The following is an 11745-nucleotide window of genomic DNA, read 5'->3' on the forward strand; positions in this document are numbered from 1 at the left end:
CACAAAAAACGCTGGCCGTTGCTGCAAACTCACCGTCAGCAATCACCGTTAGTTGCGATCGGTTGGTGTGTGTCACCATCGAACGCCGGAGGTGCTGGCCGCCGTAGGTGGTCGGTTGGGTGTGAGGGATGGTCGTCGCTGCAAACTCGCCTGCCCAAAGCCTGGAAGTGCTGCAAATCACAAAAAACACTGGCCACCACTGCAAACTCGTCATCGCCGGTCGCCGTTAATCACCATCAATCGGTGTGTATCGTCGTCGAATGCTGGAGGTGCTGGCCGCCGCAGGTGGTCGGTTGGGTGTGAGGGCTGAGAGGAGGAAAGAACAAAAATGGGTTCTAACCCTACATTTGATTAATTGATTTGGGATGGGGATATTAAAGGAATTTTATATTTTATTTAAAACATTGAAATAAAAAAGAGAACCCGTGAACCACTACCCAAGTCGAACGGTTTAGCGGTCCGACCGCCCAGGTTAGCAATTTTTTGACTTTTTCAACATTTTTTAAAGATTTCTAGTTTTTAGTGTAATAGGACCTGAGGGCCTGACCAGTTACCGATTTTTCCAATCCACCCGCCCGGTCTGGTCCGGTTTTAAAAACCATGCAAAAAGGAAAAAGATGAAGAAATTTCCCATCTTTCCATGCCTAAACTCTTTTATTTAACAGCCTGGAAGACCAAGATACTTACTAAACAGTCTTGATATATATGTAAAGAACCAAGATACTTACATCTTTTGCCCATCTGGGCTGTTGGAAGATGTTCCTAGAAAGAATTGCCAAACAGCATCTAATTTCCCGATGAATTTTCATATTTGTCATTGAATCCATTACTTGTTCTTAAAAGATGTTGGTTATGTATACGCGTGTCTTGCTTGTCAAATATGGGTGCATGACGTCTAGCTAGCCTTCCTATGTGGCTAAATAAAGACTTCATCAATTGGGCTTAATTAGATGGAAATTGGAAAGCGATCAGCTGCACAAGATGGTTCATGGATAAGGCTATTAGTAGATAACCAACAACCAGAAATTGAAGTAATCTTCCATTGATGCCACAATTGGTATAGTTTTATTGAATAGCGATGACTTGGTCGTTTGCCACCTATAAAGGTATTATTCTATGTGGAAAAAAAAATCAATCACATAGCGACTTCTCTGTGCTTTTAGATCATATATAGAGGGATTTGATCACATCACCCATATGCCTTCTCTTTTGACAAGAAGGAAATACAAAGTCAAATACAGAAGAAACTAAATAAAGCTTAAAAAGATAATATAAAAAGAAAAAAAATTAGGGCTTGGACCGTAGATTCATTTTCATTGTAGGCCTTTGATACTTTGACCACATACATACGCTTGCCAAATCAATAAGCATCTGTGAATCAAACTAAACGAGGTTGCCAAATCAATAGCTTATTGTATCGATCATGCACGCGCGATTTTTTTTTTTTTTTATGCACGTAATACATGAGACTCACATCCGCCTACATCACATGTAGGTTTTATGTGTGGGTTTTGCGTAACCTGTTATAGACGTTTGCAGTAGACATGGTCCATTACTTAGAACATGAAGCATGCCATCCACTTATCTTTATTTTTTAGCTAGTCTGTCTAGCTAAGAGCCTCTAGCATCACTACCTTAATACAATAGCTAGGAATGAATGAATGAATGTAATGACCAGACCTGTTCATGGGGTGGGTTCCTGCTTAGCTTGTGTCAAACTTTGAATGACCCTGTCCCTTTTATCAAAACTTGAATGGATCTGGCCCAAAGCAGTGTAAAATGTTCATGGGCCAAGCCCGAAGCCCATCCCGTGAATAGGACTATAAGGTGAGACAATCAGCATTTAAAGTCGTTATCACCTTGTTTAGTTTTACAGTTTTTTAGATGGCTATTATAGAAGAGCTATATGATCAATTTTCCATAAAAGAGAACTTCAGAAACTGATCGATTTATGCTTATATTTGTTTCTCTATGCTGACTGACATTAGGACTTAAACAATCAATCGTCAATAAATGACAATGAAACCCAGTCAAAAAGCAAAAGGATTACTTACTACTATATATAAATTAAATTGAAAGAAAATATATGCTGTAGTTCAATCTCCAATGTCCATTATATTTATCAAACAAGATTCATATGATTGATTAGTGATTTAAACTAAACCCAGCTCCGCAGAAGATCCAACAGGTTTATTTCCAGGCTTATTCATGGATATCTGTCTATCCTAGCTACCTCATCTCTTGACAGAAGCCCCATCTGACAAGGGTATTTAGTTTTACACGACCAACTGCACACATGGCCAAGGCCAAGGCCAAACCTCTAAGATTGAGGGAAGAAGGAATGGGAAATGTGGATGAAAGGCATCAAAATTCATAAAGCTTCATACTTGTCTTTTATTTTATTATATCAGCTAGCTAGCTACCTAGTTACACTAATATTAGATCAGAAACCTACGTACATATATAGTGTCATCTGATGAATTTGATTCACCCCGAAATTAAACCCAATACACAGCCAAAGCAAAGACGTAGGTGGTCATTGCCCATACGTAGCCTTGTAATCTTTCCAGAGTTCATCAACAGTTTTTCCGAGCAGCTCCACGAAGAAGTTTGAACTGTAACCCGTCCTCATCTTGCGGTTTAGATGAGCCACGAAGCCATAGCTAAGACTGTTGCAGTAGTCCAGGAACCGGGCGGTGACATCGTAGCCTTGGTCCCAACTAGTTCCCTGTCCGGGCTGCACCCAGTGAGATGGAGCGTACCCAGCTTTCAACCTTATGAAGTCGGCAATCCCTTCGATTAAACCCACAGGAGCCTGGCCATTCCCATTCCACTGTCATACGTGCGCCACCTCGTGGTAGATGACCCCTGTTATCTCCCTCTTTACGTCGCCCCTGTACCCCTCTATGTAGTTGGCGCTAACGTGGATCTTATTGTTGATTGTATATGCCACTCCGTCCATGCTCTCTACGACCATGCTTAAGAGCGGCACATTCTTCCGGTCGGCTGCACTGGTCTGGTGGAAGCTCTGCCAGATGAACTGAGTTGCAGCTTTTAGCGTCGCTCTGCTGTATGTGATTCCGATCTCGTTAGTGAATCGTATCCCACCGGCCGTTCCAGCAGCGTTGTTCGTTGCTTGGAATTTAACGCCATGGATGCCTTGGACGCCTGTAAGGGCGATTATAGAACATAGGATGAACACTATCTGGTGAGCCATATATGTATCTCTCGTTAAGGCGGTACTTCGTAATTATTATTTGCCTGCACTCTGCAGGCACGTTACAACTATATATAGAGTTAGAGACCTGATCAGAAAAAAAAAAAAAAAAATCTATATATCAAGAACAGATATCAGTAAACCACCTTGAATTCAATGGTATTTTGACAAAGTAAACATTATGTGATCTTGGCTTTGCATAAATTAAAGATTGCCATGACGATCACGCGCCGGCAAGACTTTGCACCAAACGCAAACGACCATATATAACTAAGAAAAAGTCCCTGCCGAGAGATCAGTGGCCGGATCGGATTTGCTTTGGTACGGGTCTTGCTCAACCTCAACCCAAATCCGACCCTACTAAGAAATCCAACATATATCAAAGTTATCAACCTAACCAACCTCGGCTCCTCGAATTGTAACGCTACACTCAGTGAAGGGGAAGGTCATACTTTCAAATGTTCCAACACTACTATGTCAACTGGTCGGGTTTGATACGAGCCAGCCTCAACCCAAAACGAGATATGATCAAGGCCACCCCGATCCTCCTGCCCTGATCCTATCAGGTCAAGGCATGCTTACCATTTAAGTATTTAACCCAACCCATTGGTTTCCCTATTCTATGCGGTGAGAGAACTATGTATTGTGTCATATTGGTTCGTCATTAGACTCGGGTCTGATTGGACCAAAATCCGGCTTACAAGATGGATCAATTAAAAAAGTTAATCCTACTGGACTTTTATAGCCTCTCGAGTCTTGATAGTTATTCCTCTCTTTTGCATTAAAATTAGGGAAAATTCTCAATTAGTACCCTGTACTTTGGGCCTAATGCCACTTTGGTTCCCAAATTTTAAAATGCGATAATTAAGTATCCGAACTTCCGAAACATGAAAATTTAGTACCTACCATTAACTAGTTGTTAACCAACCATTAAGTGGCATTTGAAAAAGACACAGATGCCCTTCAAGTGTCATTTAATTTTGTTTATCAACCATCTAAACATTGACAAAAAATTAACAGTCTCAAATCCTTGCCTCTTCCATTCAAAAAAGTTGGGGTCACATTTGAGTGGGCCCAAAGTTAGTGTTAATCCAAATACAGGGGAAGAGGGTGATTGGTAAAATTTCTTTTGATATCATATCGTTAATTACCCACAAACAAGTAAACAACTGAACCCGTCTTCTTTTTTCAGATTGTCCAAGAAACTCATATTCTTTTTTCAGATTTATGTGGAAAGTTTATTTTCTTGGGGGTAAGTGATACCCATCTCCTAGGTGGATAACCAACACTTGAATTAATGGGACAAAAATACACCTTTTAATAATGGATTTTTATAGATAAAATGGTCATTGCCTTATTTACACAGGAAATTAAAGAACATGGGTAAATGCGCTTACCCGAATAAGTCTTTCCTAGGAAACACTTACCCAGGTAGCATTTACTTGGGTAAGTAAATTAATGAAAAGGGAACAAGGCCTTAGTGTAAGTGGTTATCTAATGTGATGTGACAAAGGCAATTTTCTCAAATTTGACAAACACAAAAAGTTGCAAGTAGAAGTGGCAATGTACCAAACACAACCTAAGGATTTAGAGTGGTTTAAGCTGTGGTAAGAAATGGGTCAAATGGAAATATCTATTAATTCATTAGGCTGTGTTTGGTTGCTATGCAAATAAATTTGCACCGATGCAAAACCATGGCAGTGCAAATGATTTGAGTGTAAATTCTGACTTATTTTGTTTCAAATTTTAGTTTATTTTGTTTGATTACAGTACAAATGAAGTAAATTAAGACATGAAATAGAATAAAGTAAAATCCAAAACAAAATTAAAACAAGAATTTGCATTTTTTACATTTGCACTCCCATGCATTTGTACTAATGCAAATAAATTTGCACTGCAACCAAACACAACCTTAGGAAAAATCTATGTTGAGGGAAAGACTTGATAATTGATCAAGATTTATTTATACAAATTATAACAGCCACTCACTGAGATTGCTAATTCTAGCTGAGTTTTATGATTTATACTCAAAAAATGACTACCTTTTAACCCTTTTTTCTTTATTTTCTTTCTGCTTCATGGGGTTACACAATGGGGATTGGAGAGTAAGGGCCTACCTTACCAAATGAACCAACTACATGTAACCAAATTATATATTATATGTACGTTTTATTCTTCTCCATTTGTTAATTAATCAGTCAGAGACAAACAAGATGTTGAATACCATTCAATACAAGGGAATAGGAAGATGTTTCTAAACGTCATAAGACCAATCACAGATAACCAATTAGGTTATGTTAGGTTTGAAAGAAAAAGTAGGGAAAGGAAGGAAAAAGAAGGAAAAACCTATCTAAGACTTGTAAAGGTTTACCTCTCTTTTCCTCCCTTTCCCTGCATTTTCCTTCAAACCAAACATAGCCTTAAGGGATTGCTTGTTGATATGTTAAACGGTTTGCTTCAGAAGGGTTAGTAGTGGTGCATGGCATCAAATATCAAAAACAAAAAAAGAAAAAAAAAAGAGAAGAAAAGAAACCAATCCCAAATCTTATGCCACATTCTAGGCATAACGATGATTTGTCAACCCAAAATTGTCTATTTTGTTTCCATTGGAGGACACATTTCTTGCGACCACCAATCCAAGACAAGTTAGAGACCCCCTGTCAGATTTGAACATGCCAATGGTTCAATCCAACACCGGCTTGACATGATATTTTGTCTTTTTTCACTCGAACATTGGCATGTTCAAAAATCGCTGGTGTTCTTCCTTTGAAGATCTGATTAACTTGGTTTCTTTGTTTTTTAGTTTCAATGGTACCTTTCTTGTCATTAACGCCTTTCTTTAAATGATATATTGCTGAAACTTCCCTAAAGTTTTGAATCATTGTTAAAACCTCCCCTAAAGTTTGTTAATTGCAATCACCTCCCCTGAAGTTTCTGACAGTTGAAAGTAGACCCTTTTTGTTAGAATTCTCTAAAAAAGGCATGAAAATGTCCAAAATACTCATACAGTTACTTTGATCAAAATGTTTATTTTACATAAAATCACTACCCCAAATCCTTCCAATCTCTTTTCTGAAATTGATTTATTTTTCAAATTTGTCCATATAAATGACTCAAAGGCAAAGCTGCAAGCCTGCAACTTTAAATTCTCTTTTTTTTTTTGTTTTGATAAGGTTTGTATTATTTTTTTCTGTAGAACCGGCCTCAATAGTAACTGTATGGGTAGTTTGGACATTTTCATGCCTCTTTTTAAAAGATTTTAATAGAGGAGTCTACTTGCAACTGTATCAGAAAATTTAGTAGAAATAACTGCAATTACCAACTTTAAGGGAGGTTTTAACAATGGTCCAAAATTTGAGGAGAGCTTTCAACAATTTACCCTCTTTAAATGGACATTAGGGACGGTTTATCTTTGTTCCTAACTAATAACGGAGGCATGACACCAAGGTCCTTTCAAGTTTTACTTCTACACATCCATTATTTCTGCTTCCTTCCATGTCTGTGTTCCCTAAATTCTCCATGTATCGTGGCTTTTGAAATGAATAGCAGAGAGAAAGAATAAGAATCACGTTAAAAAAGGCAAAATGGTGTAACATTTTTAATCAGTGTTTATGGACCTCTGATTTTATTTTCAAGGCACAAGGAATACAAATACAAATATTTAAAGTGCAAAACCTGTATTTTGTATTATTTCATATCAATTCCTGATGGTGCCAATTGTGATCAAAATCATGGTTAGGGACCTAGAGTTTGAGGGGGTCATGGGAGGGTAATGGGCTACTAAGTTGTGTTGTGTAGCTCCATGTAAAAAGGGAGAGAGTAAGGAGGCGTTTAATTACACTTTTCAGATGTCTGAATCAGAAAAGTTATTTTTCAGATGCCACCAAACGTTTGGTATGCCCTCTTATTAGAGATCTGAAATTGGATTTCAGATCTTAATTTCTAAGAGATATAGCAGCTGCTTAATGTTCATATGTAATTCAGAGTATGTAAAAGACATAGATGCCCTTAAAAAAATTTAATATTACATGTTCTTGACCTTCAGGTTTCAGATTTATCAAACTCCACCTAACCCCTCAGCTGATCACAACTGCATCTGATGTATTTTGACCCAATCGTGACTAACCCACCATAGCCTTGGAGCTGAGAAATTTTCCAATTCGGCCAAGGGAGAAATCATGGGCCAAACAGAAATCCAAGACAAACCAAAGAGAACATAAATCCTTTCAAACAAAATTAACTACTTCTTCCAAATGGAGCCTTAATGGAATGGGAGTATATATCTGCAATATACAAGCATTGAGAATATCTATGGCTTAAGTGCTTTATTTCATGGGAAGATATTTCCGATGCAAGATTGGAACGGTGTGGACACGGGCTTGCCCTGATGGAAGCCGATCTCGCACTGCTTCCCAAAAAATATGAAAATAACGGTAAAAAGAGATACACCGAAGTACAGAAGTTCAACCAGTCGAGGTGTCTCTCCGATCTCTCGAAAGGTGGAATCATATACTTGTCATCTCGGCGTACGTCGTCCGCCTTTGATCGCTGCTGTTTGTACAAGAATAGGGTTCTCCTATCGACTTGATTAGTGGACACGTCCTCGGTTACTCGGACCCGAATACGCTTGTCTTCTTATCGTGAAACCATTAATATTGATAAATGAGGTAGAAAGGGAAGGGTCAGTTAAAGGCCTAGAGCTTTCAACAGCCGTCGAATAGGAAAGAATAAAGAGGAAGATGATCAGGACGGTGATGGCATTGAAAGCAAAGATGAGATGACGATTCTCCATTGTTTGGTTAATATGGTGGTGTCTCAAATTTTAAAACACCTGAGGAGATTGGCTTGGTATATTTGGTATATATACTGATGGCTGATCAATTGAATGATAGAGGACCAAAAGGAAGAAGTTATTGAAAGCGTTTGCTCAGCTAGCTTCAAGAAATCAAATACTATATATATATATTTATACATATATATTAGATGGGTACGTATCCAATCCTTTTGACTTTGGTTATATCAGAGCCAAGTCAGAGGTGGAAAGAAACGCTGCTTCTCTTTTCATAGATTTGAACGCGAAGGTCACGAGGAAGCGTAAAGCCCACGGTTTGAAACTTGATGATGAGATATTGAGAGGAGAGATGGGTGGAGAGTCTCCAATAAGTAGTCCAGAGAAAGAGAATAGCTGGTTGTGGTTGGTTTTCTTTGTACCTCCGGTATCTTCTACAGTTCTACTCCCTCACTCTTTATTAGTTTTCAACGATGTTAACGCTTTCAGATTTGAAACTTGAAGGACTCGACCTCGTATTCTACTGCCGATTTTAAGATTTGACTTTGTTTAATTTGTTTGTTGCCTTTTCTCCTGCATGCTCGCTTTCGATCACCAGCCACGAAAAGCTGCTATCCGTTTCCCACGAAGATTACCTGTAGCTGTAGTCGACCTACCTAGCTCCCTAGCTTTCAAGTTCGTAATTGGATTTCAAGAATTCAAAGTTCAAACTTAAAGAAAAGAAAGGGTCCAATATCCCATTCCCATCTTTGATTTTCAACTGTAGAGACATTCTCCACTCGACTGTTTCGTAGGATGATGCTGCTACCCTGGCACTGTAGACCCAGCAGTCGCAGAGCTGGAATAAGACAAGAATGCAAGCTTTGGCCTTTTGGTTTGGCTGCGATGATGTAATACGGCTTTGAAAATGCCATTACGGCCCTGCCCGGCCATAGTTTATGGCTTGGATCACGGCCGTTTTTATAGGCTATGACGAGCCCAGATTTTCTACTCATTTTCTGTTCGTCATGAATTACAGTCACACATCTCTCAATTATTATCAATTGCTAAGGCTTCGATGAGGATCAACTGTGGGCCGTAATTATATATTATCTCTCTATAAGGTTACCCTTCTTTTTCCTTGTTTGCTGCTAGGTGGTAGGTCAAAGGGTCTGATTATCAGAGGTGGACCACGGTTCATGAATTACATTTATTCATCACCGTATGAGCCGGTGCTGGTATTCCTTTACCATGTAAGTAATTACTTGGGCAGTCTCCATTTATTTGCATTGCAAATATAAATTATACAGTTGAATGGAACTTACATAGTATTATAATAATCTGAATTCGGATTCTGTCCTCACAATTACCATTCTCAGAGCCACTTGCAATCGTGTACTGAGAATATTCGTATATTGAGAATATTTTATGTTTGCTCATATGGAGATATTATCCATGTACAACCTAATCAATTAATGGCTCAAAACAGTCTTAGTTGTTTTTTAGTCCCAAATTTTAATGCATGTAAATGGGCGACCACTTTAAAATTTATTAATCAAACTCATAAGAGATTTCAGAAATAAGTAAGGACGTAACCCACCTTTCCCAAAAACCTAGAATAATAAGCTCTCAGCCTTACCTATTAAAAACCCTCTCAAACAAAATTACAAGAAATCATCAAATGAAATTAGTCAACACACAGCACAAGAATATCAACATAATCTTCATGAAAAAGCCTTTTGAAAATTGTATGGCTTCTAGTATCAATCCCCATATTTTCCAAGAGATTAGAGAATCTATTACCTTCTCATAAGGAATGATCACAAATTGCATGTTACTAAGCAATGTTTTAAAAAATGATTTGGAATTGGAACCGTTCTGGCCATCAATTTTTGGGTTAACAGTTCGACAGTCCGGTCTGAATGAATGGCCTATTCTAATAAAATAAATTAAAAAAATAATAATTAAAATTTAAAAAACGACTAAAAACCATCGAATGGATCAAATAGATTGTCGGTTCGATCATTCAAATAAATGGGTTATTGACTGATTTAACAGTTTTTTTATCAGGGATCGAGTTTGGGGTAAAACGGAACCAGCTGCCTAGACTGTTCCCGAGCCAAACGATCCAACTGTCCAAATCAATGGCGGTTCAAACTAAGAACACTTCTGATCTTTCTACAAGTATAGATAGCCCACCATGGGTGACAAATGGCTCCTTTAATGACACGGAAGAATTAAAGGTTCGATTAATGGGTTGGGTGCTGATTTGACCTAACTGATTGGGGTCAGATCAGCCTTAATTGGGTTTGAAGCTCCACATGCATGCATGTAAAACCCATTTCATTGACATTTTAGCATATGAAATACTTGTATTTATTCTTGATTGAGTATAGGTGTGCTATTCCCACAGGTTGGGTTTAGGGTAGGAATCACATTATGAGATTGGTTCAAGTTTGATTGCCTTTAGTTTGGGTTCGAGTTGAGCCAAACTTGTACCTAATCCGACCCATTGCCACCCCTAATTTTAGTGTGTTTTCTGCCAAAATATTTCATTTTCTCAATTCATAATATCAGGATTTAATTTTAAACGTAGGGCCATTTGAAATAGGGAGCTTTCCTACAAAAGCCAATTAGTGCAGAAATCCGCTTCCCTTAGGCTATGTTTGGTTTGAAGGAAAAGATAGGGGAAATGAAAGTTAAGGGAACCTATACAAGATTTGTGAAGGTTTCTTTAATTTTCCTTTCCTTTTCATACTTTTTGCCTTCAAACCAAACATAGCATTAGGAAAAATCCATGCACACACCGTTCCAACCGTCATTTGCAACCTTACATTGAGAATATCTCCCCTCCATCGATAGCATAAATTACTCACTGAATATTTTGCAGCTGATATCAATATTAGCTATTTGAAGTTTGATTTTTTTAATATAAAACACTGACTTATTTTAATTAATTATACACTAGCAATACATCCCTCTTATGGTAAAGCCACATAGCCTATCCTTAAGCGGATTTTTAATATTCATGTTTTAAAATAGGTCATGTGGCCATATATATGCTCCCCCAAGCCAGTCTCAATGGAACCAAAGTTAAAGTCCGGATACTCCCTTTTGAGGTACAAATAAATTTACCATGTGGAATAACTTCTGCCACATTCATTATTAAATAATTTGACTAACAAACCTGCCAAGACTTAATTGAAAACAGAAAAAAGCCACTTCTATTTGGGGTTTGCCGTTGTTTCTTGTCTTTCTTTTTCTCTAACATTTGGGACCATAATGTCTGGTTGTCCATATTAGCTTTGAATCCAACTATTGTTAAATGAGGTCACTGTAATTTTGGAGGAGAAGTTCTGAGGTGCGTCTGAAGATACTGTCTTTAGAACGTTATTTGCTCCCACTGAGTTTGCTGTTGGGCTACAGGAAAATCCATTCTCAGAATACAACAGAGCTTTGGACGAGAATCTGCAACCAGCAAAGTTGAAGAATCTCCGAAGAAACCTTCTGTAAGACTGTAGCAAACCGGACTGAGAGAAAGAGAGAGAGTGGATTTCGAAAATGTGTGTTTTTGAAGTCTGATTCATGCTCCTTAAATAGTTTATGAAGAGGTATGAAGGAAAGGTAGATGCTGGTTCAAAGAAATCACCTTGAACAGTCACAATTTCAAACATTGTGACTGTTTAAAAGTAGTTAACAGTTAATGACTGTTAACTTTGATCACACCCGATCGAATCGTGACCGTTGATGAGATCAACGT

General features: G+C 38.1%; 1 pseudogene; it reads right to left on the reverse strand.

The window, feature by feature from the left end:
- Window positions 1-2385: 2385 nt before the first annotated feature.
- LOC104611688 (uncharacterized) lies at window positions 2386-3244 on the reverse strand (annotated as a pseudogene).
- Between the last annotated feature and the right edge of the window lie 8501 nt (window positions 3245-11745).

The sequence above is a fragment of the Nelumbo nucifera genome, chromosome 1, assembly GCF_055504915.1.
Source record: "Nelumbo nucifera cultivar China Antique chromosome 1, China Antique-T2T, whole genome shotgun sequence".
Lineage (NCBI taxonomy): Eukaryota > Viridiplantae > Streptophyta > Magnoliopsida > Proteales > Nelumbonaceae > Nelumbo > Nelumbo nucifera.